General features: G+C 35.8%; 1 long non-coding RNA gene across 4 annotated transcripts in view; it reads right to left on the bottom strand.

Annotated features, from left to right (window-relative positions):
* LOC134805683 (uncharacterized) overlaps positions 1–13801 on the bottom strand; it is a 515707-nt gene that overhangs the window by 446973 nt on the left and 54933 nt on the right. For 3 of the 4 annotated variants that reach the window (XR_010146358.1, XR_010146359.1, XR_010146360.1), the window contains exon 2: positions 1426–1704. This is a non-coding gene — a long non-coding RNA (uncharacterized LOC134805683). Of the gene's footprint in view, positions 1–1418; positions 1705–13801 lie in introns of all 4 variants that reach the window. The other variant, XR_010146361.1, reaches the window with a different exon arrangement.

The raw sequence follows: 13801 nt of genomic DNA, 5'->3' as shown, positions 1-13801 counted from the left end.
AGCAAAACAGTAAAATTTATTGTTTAGAGTAGCTATTTTCACTCACTGAAACATTACTGACTAAGTATTTCTAATTATAACCGTTTACCTTAATTAATAGCAAAACGGTTACTTTAAATAATTCGTTATCTCTTCTAATCGAATAATTTAACAGAGCTATATGAGTTACAATTTATCTAATGTTATTAAAAATATAGTTGAAAACTACACCGTTAAGGCATTATGAGATCAGCGCCCTCTTACTGTGTACAAGTGAAGTCACTTAGCCAAACATCAAATAAAATCCAATAGTACTGAATACGCGCCACTGTATAGACAATTTTATTAATGTAAGGCAGCGCCATCTATTAAAAAATGTTTGTATCTAAAGATCCTAAAGGATAGATGTCTGGACGTACACCGAGTGGTTAGCTGTATGAACGCAAGATGGCGCGCTAAGTCAAATTTATCTCATCAAAAACATTTTCATCTCTCCTAGAAAGTTCACCTTTCATAGACTGATAGCCGGGTGGAAAATTGCATTTCCCACCCTAGGGTGGAAAGTAATTTATTTTTATTTGTACTTCGAGCAACGGCTACCAGCCATATACTTATGCCATATTATTCAGTTCTGTTAAATTAGATTCAATATTAGCTTCCGTATTTTCAGACCAATTATTATCGAAATTAAATGTACATAATGGCATTGCATTATTAAAAAAAATATACTACTTGTATTTAATATGTATGTATGTATGAAATAAACATAAATATTTTTGACAAAGTTGCGTTCGGCGGGTCGTGGTCTCAAACTTGGGTTACCATTCATTGAGCCAACATCATAATCAAGTCTACAAAAAATCAGAACTACCGGATTTGACGCAAACGCGAAATGTATAAAGTTACTGTACTTATTAACTGGAGTTTACTAACATTTCATTGTGACATTTGTAACCCTTTGAATATTAGATATCTATAATTATTTTCATAATAAATTGAATGACCTGGCCATATATCAGTTAAATACATATATCAGCTCATAATAACAGGCCTTTATCATCTGTGTCAGATGTTTTAAGCAGCATCCTGGTTACGACACTTGCGTTCGTGGCTGTAAAGCCCTATACGAGAGAGGATCCCTCGGCCACACACGCGGCAGGTGTATGCTCCCCCAGGTGGGCGGGGGTTGGAGCCCTGCTCGTGGCGCCTCATGCGTTTTTCTTTTAATGAGGAAAACCAGGCATCGTCGTGCTTGGATTGACCATTGTGAATAGCACGACGCCACACGGGTCGGTCTCCGGCCATTTTCTGCCATTGGTTGCATGAGATGTTAAAGGCAACCATGTCACGTTTCGCGCAAACATCGAAACATTAGGTTTTACTGACTGACTCAGTATTTCCAACGGTTTATTGTATCTAATCAGTAATCAATAGCAAACCAGTAACATTTAATGTTTATTAAAAAAACTACGTACTAGATCTCGTTCAAACCAATTTTCGGTGGAAGTTTGCATGGTAATGTACATCATATTATTTTTTTTAGTTTTATCATTCTCTTATTTTAGAAGTTACAGGGCACACATTTTACCACTTTGGAAGTGTCTCTTGCGCAAACTATTCAGTTTAGAAAAAAATGATATTAAAGACCTCAATATCATTTTTGAAGACCTATCCATAGATACCCCACACGTATGGGTTTGATGAAAAAAATGTTGAGTTTCAGTTCTAAGTATGGGGAACCCCCAAAATTTATTGCTTTTTTGTATTTTTGTGTGAAATTCTTAATGCGGTTCACAGAATACATCTACTTACCAAGTTTCAACAGTATAGTTCTTATAGTTATGGAAAAAGTGGCTGTGACATACGGACGGACAGACAGACAGACAGACAGACAGACAGACATAACGAATGCATAAGGGTTCCGTTTTCTGCTATTTCCTACGGAACCCTAAAAAAGGGAACCGCCTTCAAAAAACCAACCCACTGAAAAGCACAAAATACTTAATTTTGATATATACGTATCCAGTCCCTATCCCGTCGTAAAGCAAATTTCTGGAAAAAGTAATTAATACCTAATAATAAGAAAATTAATAACATAATACGACGTTTCGGTGCTAAACGATTTGTATGTATATTGCTCCCACTCCCACTTTCAGTCCTAGTCCGAGTCCCACTATTTTATCTAAATCGGTTTCAGCTAGGTATACCGATAGCATCGCCACCTACCGGGTCCAATTGGTTTTTCAAACCATCCATGTACTGTCCACTAAAACCTTCTCCAGAATGCAACACTTTTCTGAAAACCGCATCAAAATCGGTTCAGCCAAACGCAAGATAATCACGAACAAACATACATACATATAAACATACAAACATACGTATCAAACTGAGAACCTCCTTTTTTTAAAGGCGGTTAGAAAAAAGTTAATTACCCACCTAGTGGAACTCTGCAACATAGGCACACGACGACAAGTCGGTTAACCAAAACAAAGTGTGCCTATTATGTTGCACCAAACCTGAGTTCCACTAGGTACAGCCAGGGTTCAGCATCAGCTCTATCTTGGGTACTGCTCTCCCAAGTGCTCAAGATGTGACGGATGACCAAAATAGCGTGGGCCTATGTTGCACCAAACCTGAGTTCCACTAATAGGTACAGCCAGGGTTCAGCATCATTTTTACCCTTTGGGTACGGAACCCTAGGTAATAAACGAGTAGGTACGATTATGACCGTGACTGTTTCTTAAATCCAATTTGTTGACATCGAATTTCCGAAATCAAGCAGATACTATCCTATCCGGTATCCGGCCGGACAGTAGGACACTATTCGGTATCCGGCCATATATTAAAATAAGGGCCGGATAGGCCAGAATCCGCATAGTAACCGAATATCCGGTGCATCTAGTATTAACATTTGAAATGTACTTACCTATATAAAAAAAAGTAGGTTCCTGACAAACGACCTACGATGTCATTGAAAGGAATCAATTTTTTTAATTATATTTAATTTTGTATAGCCTAGCGAAGAGACATCACCAAATAGTAGTGTTAATAACTTATTACTTAGGTAGGTACTTAAAATAGGTATGCATTATAATCATATACTTAAACATCATATAAATCATACTAAAAGGTTAACTGGAAGAGATCCCTCAAAGGGATAAGTTCGTCTTTGTACTTCTTACTAATTGTATGTAATTTTTTTAATATCTTTCTGCACAATAAAGAGTTTACTACTACCTACTTACAGAACAGTAGTTTGTACTGTCTGACTCGGTAATATCTAACGTTGCCGAATTGGCGGGACGAAGGCATAGGTCGCAAACCTTTTCAATTTAATTCCTTCTTGTACGACAATGCTGTGAAGTCAATATGGGATACTATATTGTTTAAAACCGTTGCTGATTTATACGCCGTTTTGTCGACTAAATAGTGTGTAGTTTTAAGTTTATAAAAAATACATATATGTATGTTAGTCTGTAAGGTATTTGTAATATGAGCCTTGTTGCCTGAATTAAATTTCTAAATAAATAATATATATATATATATATATATATATATATATATATATATATATATATATATATATATATACATATTCATTTTATTTGTATTAATCATACATTGTCAGTGTTATAATTAGGTCCATAGGTATGTACGATGGATGTGAAACATAAATACATTAATATATCTATATATATATATATATATATATATATATACATCCTTTTCTTGAGGAAATAATTTTTTAAGGACCCCTTTTCTTTTTAGAAGGCATATGCAACGAAACCCTACACGATAGGATTAAAGTGAAAAAAAAATTTCAGCCCCACTTCGGGGTACCTATGAAAGTAACGTAAGGTACCTCAAAAAAAATTGTTTTTCTCATTTTTGTTTTACTGTTTTGTCGGCGTGATTAATACACATACCAAATTTCAGTTTTCTAGTGCTAACCATCACTGAGCTATGCTGCGGACAGACAGACGGACATGGCAAAACACATAGTTGACTGCGGAACTTTATTTAACGGTATACATTTTCTCTTAATATGATTAACCCTTTTTAAAAAAGTGATTCTAATTACACTTTTTATGCCAGTCAAAAAAATGTTTGTGATCTCTGCATTGCGACGCCATGTCGGCCATGTAGCGCGTCGCGTGAGGCGAGCCGCAAGACGCCATTTTGTGTCTCATTCCAGTCAGGCCACCGGTGGGTAAGGTGCGTTAGGTGTGTTCTGTGAACGAAATTGCTGATTGTCTTAATTTAATTGTGTAGAGTGTGTGAACTGTGAACCAGGGATGATGAGGTAAATACTTAATTTTAATTGTAAAACTAGTTTGTAGGTATTCAGGTATTTAAAAAGTAGCTACTTATAATAGGTAGTTACCGACGAATTGTCGTTTGTGATGATTTCTGCAAGCGTTCTTTGCTGTCCGGTTATTAACATTATAATGTTGATAGTGGTTTATGCTGTGAATGTGAAGAGAGTTAGGCCAAGAAAAGTCTGCAGCGATTTTGATAGCCCACGCAGTGCAAGTGTTATTTTACGTCATACAATTTCATAGAAGGTTGACATCAAAATCGCTGCAGACTATTCTTGGTCTAACTCTAACTTTAGAAGTGACATTATTTAATACTTACTATTTGCGAATTTTGGTGTTTACGGTAAGCCCTCTGGCATGAGACGGTTCCGTTTCTTTTCATAAAATTTCCCGAATACAGTCAGTCAGTAAAGCCTAATGTTTCGTTGAGTGAAAATAACTGTTCTAAACATTAAATGTTACTGTTTTGCTATTGATTACAATAAACCGTTGGAAATACTGAGGCAGTCAGTAAAACCTAATGTTTCGGTATGAGCTGATATATGTATTTAACCGTGCTATAGCCAAGTCATTTAATTTATTATAATAATATTTATTTATATCTAATATTGAAAGGGTCACAAATGTTACTAAACTCCAGTTATTATAGTAACTTTATACATTTAGCGTTTGCGTCAAATCCGGTAGTTCTGATTTTTTGTAGATTTGATAATGATGTACGTACGTACCCCGTAGACATACATACACTTAAGAAATTTGGCACATCTGTTTACTAAGCCCACATAGACTAACATATATTGTATGAAATATTGTGTGATTCCAATAATATTACATATTGAATTGATAATCTCCGTTTTAGGATTCCGTAACCAAAGAGTAAAAACGGGACCCTATTACTAAGACTTCGCTGTCCGTCTGTCACCGGGTTTTTTAATTATATTTATTTCTGTGAAGATCTTTCTAATGCAAAAAAAATGTAGTAAAATAAAACTAATGTTGAGTCGATGAATACAGACAATAATAACCGGCCAAGTACGAGTCGGACTCGCGCACGAAGCGTTCCGTAACATTACGCAAAAACCGGCAAAAATATCACGTTTGTTGTATGGGAGCCCAACTTAAATATTTATTTTATTCTGTTTTTAGTATTTGTTGTTATAGCGGCAACAGAAATACATCATCTGTGAAAATTTCAACTGTCTAGCTATCACGGTTCATGACATACAGCCTGGTGACAGACAGACAGACAGACGGACAGTGGAGTCTTAGTTAATAGGGTCCCGTTTTTACTCTTTGGTTACGGAATCCTAAAAAGGAGGTTATCAATTGAATATGTAATATTATTGGAATCACACAATATTTCATACAATATAATTATGCTAGTCAATGTGGGCTTTTAGTAAACAGATGTGCCAAATTTCTTAAGTGTATGTATGTCTATATGTATGTACCTATGTCAGTTTGTCTCTCTGTGTTATACAAACCAAATATTATTATAGGCATGAATTCTGCTCTATGTGATTTAATTAAGTTTTCGAAGTAGGTATCATATCAAGTAGGGTAATTGTGCTAGGTTTCGTCCACTTATCGATTGTGCCAGCTTTATTATAAATTGTTTACTTATTGATGATCTTTCAGATAGATAGTGGTTTAGAAAAATAATAAAATTTTCAAATCGGTCCAGTAATGACGGAGATATGGAGTAAATTTTGGACCAGAACCCGGACCTGGACTTGGACCAGGACCTAGACCTGGACCTCGACCTGCTCCTAGACCCGGACCCGGACTTGGACCCAGACTCGGACTCGAACCCCAACTCGGACCTTGACCCGGAAAACAAATGTGATACCTAAACTAAATAAACCACTATTATTACCATAAAACATCCATAAAATGGATACATATTTATTACCAAATAAAGTATAATGATGTCAAACTTACTAGCCCCTCCCGCTCAGCCCCCCGTACACCGCAACGCACGCGCCGTTAAGTGGGTTAGGTTAGTAGTTAGAGAAGTCGGTTTTTTTCTATTAAAGATTATTTTCTTTCCAGAACAAATGCCAGGACTTAATTTCTCTGCTCAATATTACACAAGAGGGCAAATTGCTTCTTAAACAGCGTCTAAACTCTTTGGGAGATCAACTACGAAGAACTTTAACCAGGGAGATTGCAACGGAAATAGTAAAACATTATCCGAAGGCACCAATAACAAGTAACATATACGTGGATTCACGAAATTAGTAAGTTATATTTTTTTTTTAATAGGGACCTATTGATAAAGTTACATTTAACTATCCATGCTAAATATTGTAAATGTAAATGTGACTCTGTCTGAGTGACTGACTCTCTTTTTGTCTGTCTGTCTATTACGTTTTCACTCCTAAATTGCTGAACCGATTTAGAATTTTAGATGAAAGGATAATGGGCAATAATGTATGGCACGGAATATATTTAATAGGAAATAAAGATGTGCCGACCAGGGAAACTTTCCTCATGTGTTATATGGAAAACATTCTCTAATTGTTCAATGTTTCCCTAACAAAACGAGAAACGTTTCAATAGGCCGCGTTGTTTTTCTTATAATATATCATTGTTTAATTATTTGTCTTTATATATTACTATAGGTATAACTATTGATCTGTTACAGAACGAGTATTCCCGGCAGAAAATACATCTATTTATTACACTAAAGGACCTCAAGTGTTTGGGAGAGCCCATGGTCGGCTCTTTGACGCAGTGACTAATCTGAAGGCTAAGTATCGCCGAAATAAAATATACCAGCCAAGGGCGCGTCGTTCCTTAGAAAAAACTTTTACTCCAACAACAGCATCAGTGCAGCACGCTGCAACTAACAAAAGGACAGCACCGGTTAGAGAGGGCCCCGAGACTACCTCTGAGAGTCAAGCGGACCTGGATTCAGAGAACACTGGAATAGAAGAATGCTTCGAGTGGCTCTGTGCGACTGCAGACAATTATACACTTTGTAATGAAAAGTGTCTGAAATCTGTCTTATCAGAAGACGCATTTCCATACCTTCAGGAATTTCCCTACTTAAAACGATCTTGGGGATATTCTTTGGTAAGTTTACCAAAATAGCCTCACTTTAGGCAGTAGGGTAAAAACCTGAACCCTCTGTTTACTGAAAGTTTAGGCAGTATCCCCCTGTCGCCTGGTAGTCCTTATTTTTTCAAATATGAATACATTAACAAAACAGACATAATAACATGTAAAACTTGTTTAATACAAAAATATCTACTGTTTGAAGATGTGACAACAATGAGAACTTATTTTTAATTTTATTTTCCAGCTTCTTGCAGACTTTCACGAATGGTATATTGGAAATGAATACAGTTTTGATAGCAAATTTCCGTTATTGAAAAATAAGATAACAAGATTATTTGAAGCAGTTTCAAACAAAAGAAGCTTGCAAAAAGTGAGTAAAATATCTCAAATTATGATTAGCTTATAGCGAACCTTTACGCGACCAAAACATCGTATAAATGTTTTAGAGCTGACCATTTTGTTTTATAGGACGTTTAGTACATAACCTTTACATATTATTTACCGGACTTTCAAGTTACATCAATATTTTGGAGTTTTATTTATAAAACTTCTTACATTTCTTTTGATTCACTTAAGACTTGGTGTGTGAGAGAAATAAATGTACCAAACACACAAGTTTAGAAATTTTGTAATCGATATTATTATTAAGTATTGTATTGAACGTTTGCATACTTGGCGCAGGCTGAATTTGTATGGGAAGGTCACTTTATCGGTAAAGTTTATGATGATACATATTTCGTTTTTTACTTTAACTTAAGTAAATGTTTCTTTTACGAACTACAATTGTGCGCCATTGCTAATGTTCTGGGGTTCCCTAAAACTAGGAAAAACCACTGGACATAACAATCGTAGTATTGTATCTCCCATTTTTTTATTGTAACATCTCTTAAATGTGCTCTAAATGATTTGTTTTTTTTTTAGAACACGAAGATGGTGGCGATTTTAGATGTAGACCAGTTTCTAACTAAAAACCACTTTAGAATGCTACACATATCTCTAGCTCGGTGGCCTTGGAAGGTCACACATTTTAAATTGTCAGAAAGATGCATTGGATGCGGGTATTCCACTTATCTAAGCAACGGAAAACCTACTCACTTTTTTATAACGAAGATAGAAAATGTGAAATACTTATTGCACCATAACTTTTTTTGGTGTCAAAATTGTTTTATATTTAGCGTGTATGATCACTATCCTAGAGATGAATGTGATTTTTGTTGTAACTAATTATCTGTAGCACGTGTAGTTTTCAATTCATGTTTGTTCTATAACAAAAGTAGAACAAGGTAGGCATTGTCTAGTTTATTTATTTGAAATAGTATAAATAAACAAACTATTCCATCTATTGAAGAAAATATCAAATAGATTTAATTTTTAAGCCTCCTGTTTACACTCCTACGTCGCTGTTCGCTATGTTAGACAAAACAAGACAAGACATAGGTACCTAAAATTTGTACGGAAGTATTCAAGTTTTCTGGGGCAAATTCTTGACCAATGTTGTTTTGATTTACACTTGCTACAGAATCTGGTGTGTTTTTAAAATATTCGTAAGTCTTTTGAACCCTTCTTCTGAAGGTTTCACTTCGTTTATACCGTATCCACGATGATATACTTATCCATATTTTGTTTTTCTTTAAAACGTATTGTGATGCTCACGAAATTACGACTGATGTTTTATAACCTTAACTTATAAACGTGCATAAGAATATTTGAATTTCAGCCGGGGGCGATTTTACTATGGCATTCCGGCCAGGACCTTTCTTATGTGTATGTATGTTCTATATACCTATGTCGGTTTGTCTCTCTGTGTAATACAAACCAAATGTTTTTATAGGTATGAATTCTGCTCTATGTGATTTATTTCAGTTTTCGAAGTCTGTGTCATATCAAGTAGGGTAATTGTGCTAGTTTTCGTCTACTTGTCGATTTTGCCAGCTTTGTGATGCAAAAAGATTATCTTGAAAGACCCCTACTTAAAATTATTATATATTTCATTCTATAGCTTATACAAGGTGTAACAAAAATAGTGGGGATCCGTTTAACGGCATATTCTGTATCGTGTTTTAATTAGGAAAAAGTCGAAGAAAAAATTTTTACGTAAAAAATTTTTGGCCTTTGTATGGAGAGTTGGCCGTCTTGGACGACCTACCCCATACGGGCTATTCATAAATTACGTCATTTCAAATGGGGGGGGGGGGGGGGGGGGGGGTGGTGTCTGGACATCGGATGATGGTAGCATGACGTAGGAGGAAACGGGGTCATTCGAAGCATGATTTTAGGGGGGGGGGGGATGGTCAAAAATGAGTCTAAAAAAATTCTTCAAATTTTTCCTAATCAGTTCATAGAGTCGCACCAAGAAAAGTCTGCAGTGGATTTGATAGCCCACGCAGTGTAAGTGTTATTTATACGTCATAATTTCATAGAAGTTTGACGTTTATAATAACACTTGCACTGCGTGGGCTATCAAAATCGCTGCAGACTTTTCACGGTCTGACTCTAAATAACTTCTCAGTGTTATCACATCTTCAAACAGTATTTTTTTTGTATTAAGCAAGTTTTACATGTTATTTCTCTATTAAAACTAAAATATATCTAGAAAATGAGGTCCCTTTGGCATGGTGCCGAGGATGCTGGCAGCATTTCCCCGCCTCAGGTGGTCTCAGGGCTCTCTAACCGGTGCTGCCTTTTTGTTAGTTGTAGCGTACTGCACTGATGCTGTTGTTGGAGTAAACGTAAGGTTTAGGTCCTTTAGGGCCACTTGCACCATTCACTAACCCGGATTTAACCGGTTAAACCTGTAGTTACCATGGTTACCAGTACAATTTTACACTGGATTAACGGTTTAACCGATTAACACCGGGTTAGTGGGATGGTGCAAGTGGCACTTAGTGTAATAAAATTTAAAATAAGTTCTCAGTGTCGTCACATCTTTAAACATTAGATATTTTTGTATTAAGAAAGTTTCCAATCATAGATACTTTTTTTAAATTTGGGCCCGCGGGCAAAATCTTTTTGATATGATACCGACTTCGAAAACCTAAATAAATCACATAAAGCAGAATTCATACATATCAAAACATATGGTTTGTATTGCACAGAGAGACTAACCGACAAAGGTATATGTATATGTACATATATACAGACATATATGCACTTAAGTAATTTGGCACATCTGTTTACTAAGCCCACATAGACTAACACATATTATATGAATATTGTCCAATTCCAATAATATTACATACATAAGGGTCGAATTGATAACCTACTTTTTTTTAATACGGTTACAAACCTTATATTTATTTTTGCGAAGATCTTTCTAATGCAAAAAATTAAGTATAAAATAAAACTAATTTTGAGTCGACGAATACAGGTAATAATTTATTTTAGATACCTGGCCCCAATTTCACATCGGTGACAGGTGCGACGAATTGTAAAATCACTGTTGCTGACGTCACAGGCATCCATGGGCTACGATTACCACTTACCATCGGGCGGGCTGTACTCCTGTTTGCCACCATCATTGTATTATTTAAAAAAACTTTATTATATCGGATAAAAACAGATATTTCTCTTGCGAGGTTTCTGACAATTGTCAAAGATTTAGAAGAATTGTAGGTAATTCTTGACAGGTAATGAGTTATATGTCGGAATTTCGTGACAATTGTAGTGTTTCTTGTGACAATTGTCAGAAACCTCGCAGGAGAAATATCTGTTTTTATCCGATATAATAAAGTTTTTTTTAATAATACAATGATGGTGGCAAACAGGAATACGGCCCGCCCGATGGTAAGCGGTAACCGTAGCCCATGGATGCCTGTGACGTCAGCAACAGTGATTTTACAATTCGTCGCACCTGTCACGTTGGTGAAACAGGGGCCTGGGAACTAGTAGTAATTTCCAATTAAAAAACCGTTTTTTAAAAAGGAGGGATCAATAGTTTGATTTGGTCATCCTCCAATAAAGACAGTGCAATTAAATCAAATTCGTTTTTAATATTATTTAAGTGTGCCATATGTTATTAATATGTAGTTCCAATTAAATTGTTAATTATTAGCCTACATGTATGTAAAAGTTATTTAGTTAGAACAAACACATTTATTTTTACGATGCATGTTTAAGAAAAATACTATACAGGATGTCCCAAGACTATGGGACATCAAGGGAAAGTACCTTTAAATATCGTGATAGGATATTTTGCTGAAAGAAAACATTATTTTAATTTAAAAAACAATTTAAACTGCATTCATAGATTTTTTAGTTATTACATGGTTGAACCGGGAATCGAACCCGCTACACGAGAAAAAAAATCAACCAGTAGTTTTATCATAACGATCGAAAGGCTTCATCATAAGGATATTTTTTTGTTAAATAACATAGTGTCAGAAATAAAAGGAAGACCATGAATTTTAACATTTGATGTGAAATTTAGCGAAATAATCAAAAGAGTGCGACTTTGTATTCAACAAAATATGACTCATTTTGAGCATTTGATAAATTAAATTGATTAATTTTGAATTAAAAATGTTAAAATTAATTTAAATTGTTTTTTAAATTAAAATAATGTCTTCTTTCAGCAAAATATCCTATCTACGATATTTAAGGTACTTTTCCTTGATGTCCCTTAGTCTTGGGAAGCCCTGTATACACCTCTTGTAATATTGATGTATCGGACCCCCTGCCGGCAGGTTACATAGCTTTTCCGGACACTCCGTATTTACCAACGACCGAAAAAGTTTATATTTATTATTATTTTGTAAAATGTCATATGAATCATAATATGTAAACATAAGTATATGTGTATATGATAGTATGATATGATAAATAAATAAATTATTTTGCTAAACTTACCATTTTGTGTCACGCGGTCTTACGTAAGCGAACAGCTGGCGAACGCGAAGCGAAGCGGCGCGGCGCGGCGGCGGCGGGCCCAAGGCGTTCGTGTCCGCAACGAGATCGCCCCCGTAGGCCACTTCTATAGGTATCAAAGGATTGATTCAACCCGCGCCGCATCGGTTCGATTCGCGTTCGCGTGTTGTTCGCCTACGAAGTACGCTGAGCTACACCTCTCGCTCGGACCGAGAATTGGCCCCCTGAGTTGATAAACGTTTCGACAAAAAAAATGTTACACATGATGGAAAATTTATGATTGTTACATACTGACTAAATTATTGGTACTTATTACAAATACGTAATTTATAATACTAAAATAATAAGATAAGATAGTATAAGATGTGTTGTACAATTTAGGTTAGCTCCCAGACACTGGCAGCAATCATTAAATCTATTGCAATCATCACCTTGCGTGCTAGCAAGGTATTAAAATAGTACATTGTGCAACATGGGGCGTAAGTTAAATATTGTAAACGAGAGTAAGTTAAATCGCGACGGCTTGCCGGAGCGACTTATAGACTCGAGTTTGCAATGTTATTACGCCCAGAGTTACACACAATGTTTTCCATCACACTTGCGATACAAAACTTAAGTATAAAGACAAAAAACTGTTAATTATGGCACTAGAAAGTAACTCCCTAGGGAAGCGCTAAAACTGCGTACAATGCCTCATTTTCTGAGCGAGTGTGATGAAAAATATAATAAATTTTCGTAGTCGAAGGCCAAAGCAAAGTACCCTTGCTAGCAGGCGTAATGGTGATTGCAATGGATTTAATTGTAGGTATCATTATTAAAAAATGTTTATTTTGTAACACTCGTGTTTATTTGGCTTGGATTTATGTAATTACATGGATTTAGTTCTATCAATGAATAATGTTTACTTTGTAACATCCTTGTTTATTGTGTGTGATTTGATGTGAGTTCCGTCAATAAATATATTTTTTACTTTGTAATATACACTTGTATTTATTTCTTCACTGTTCCTCAACAATAGCAAGACCAGGGGCCCGTTTCTCAAAAGCTTTTAACGTGTAATACAAGTGAAAGTCCCTTTCTAACAAAAGTTGTTAAAAAGTGACATCCGCTTGTATTACAAGTTACAAGCTTTTGGGAAACGGGCCCCTGCAGCTCAGCTGCAGTGTCTTCTACTGTTGGGCAACAGTACTAGCTACTGTTAGGTATGTAGTTGCTACTGTTCCACAACAGTAGATCTTACTGTTATGGAACAGTAGCAACTACATACCTAACAGTAGCTGGTACTGTTCCCAAACAGTAGTAGCTACCGTAGCCAATCAGTAGGAGCTACTGTTCCAACAGTAGATCTTACTGATTGGCTACGGTTGCTACTACTGTTCGGGAACAGTACCAGCTACTGCTAGGTATGTAGTTGCTACTGACCCACTACAGTAATATCTACTGTTGTGGAACAGTAGCAACTACATACCTAACAGTAGCTGGTACTGTGCCCGAACAGTAGTAGCAACCGTTGCCAATCAGTAAGATTTACTGTTATGGAACAGTAGCAACTACATACCTAACAGTAGCTGGTACTG

This window comes from Cydia splendana, unplaced genomic scaffold (genome assembly GCF_910591565.1).
Source record: "Cydia splendana unplaced genomic scaffold, ilCydSple1.2 scaffold_48_ctg1, whole genome shotgun sequence".
Lineage (NCBI taxonomy): Eukaryota > Metazoa > Arthropoda > Insecta > Lepidoptera > Tortricidae > Cydia > Cydia splendana.
This window is presented reverse-complemented; position numbering and strand designations above follow the sequence as displayed.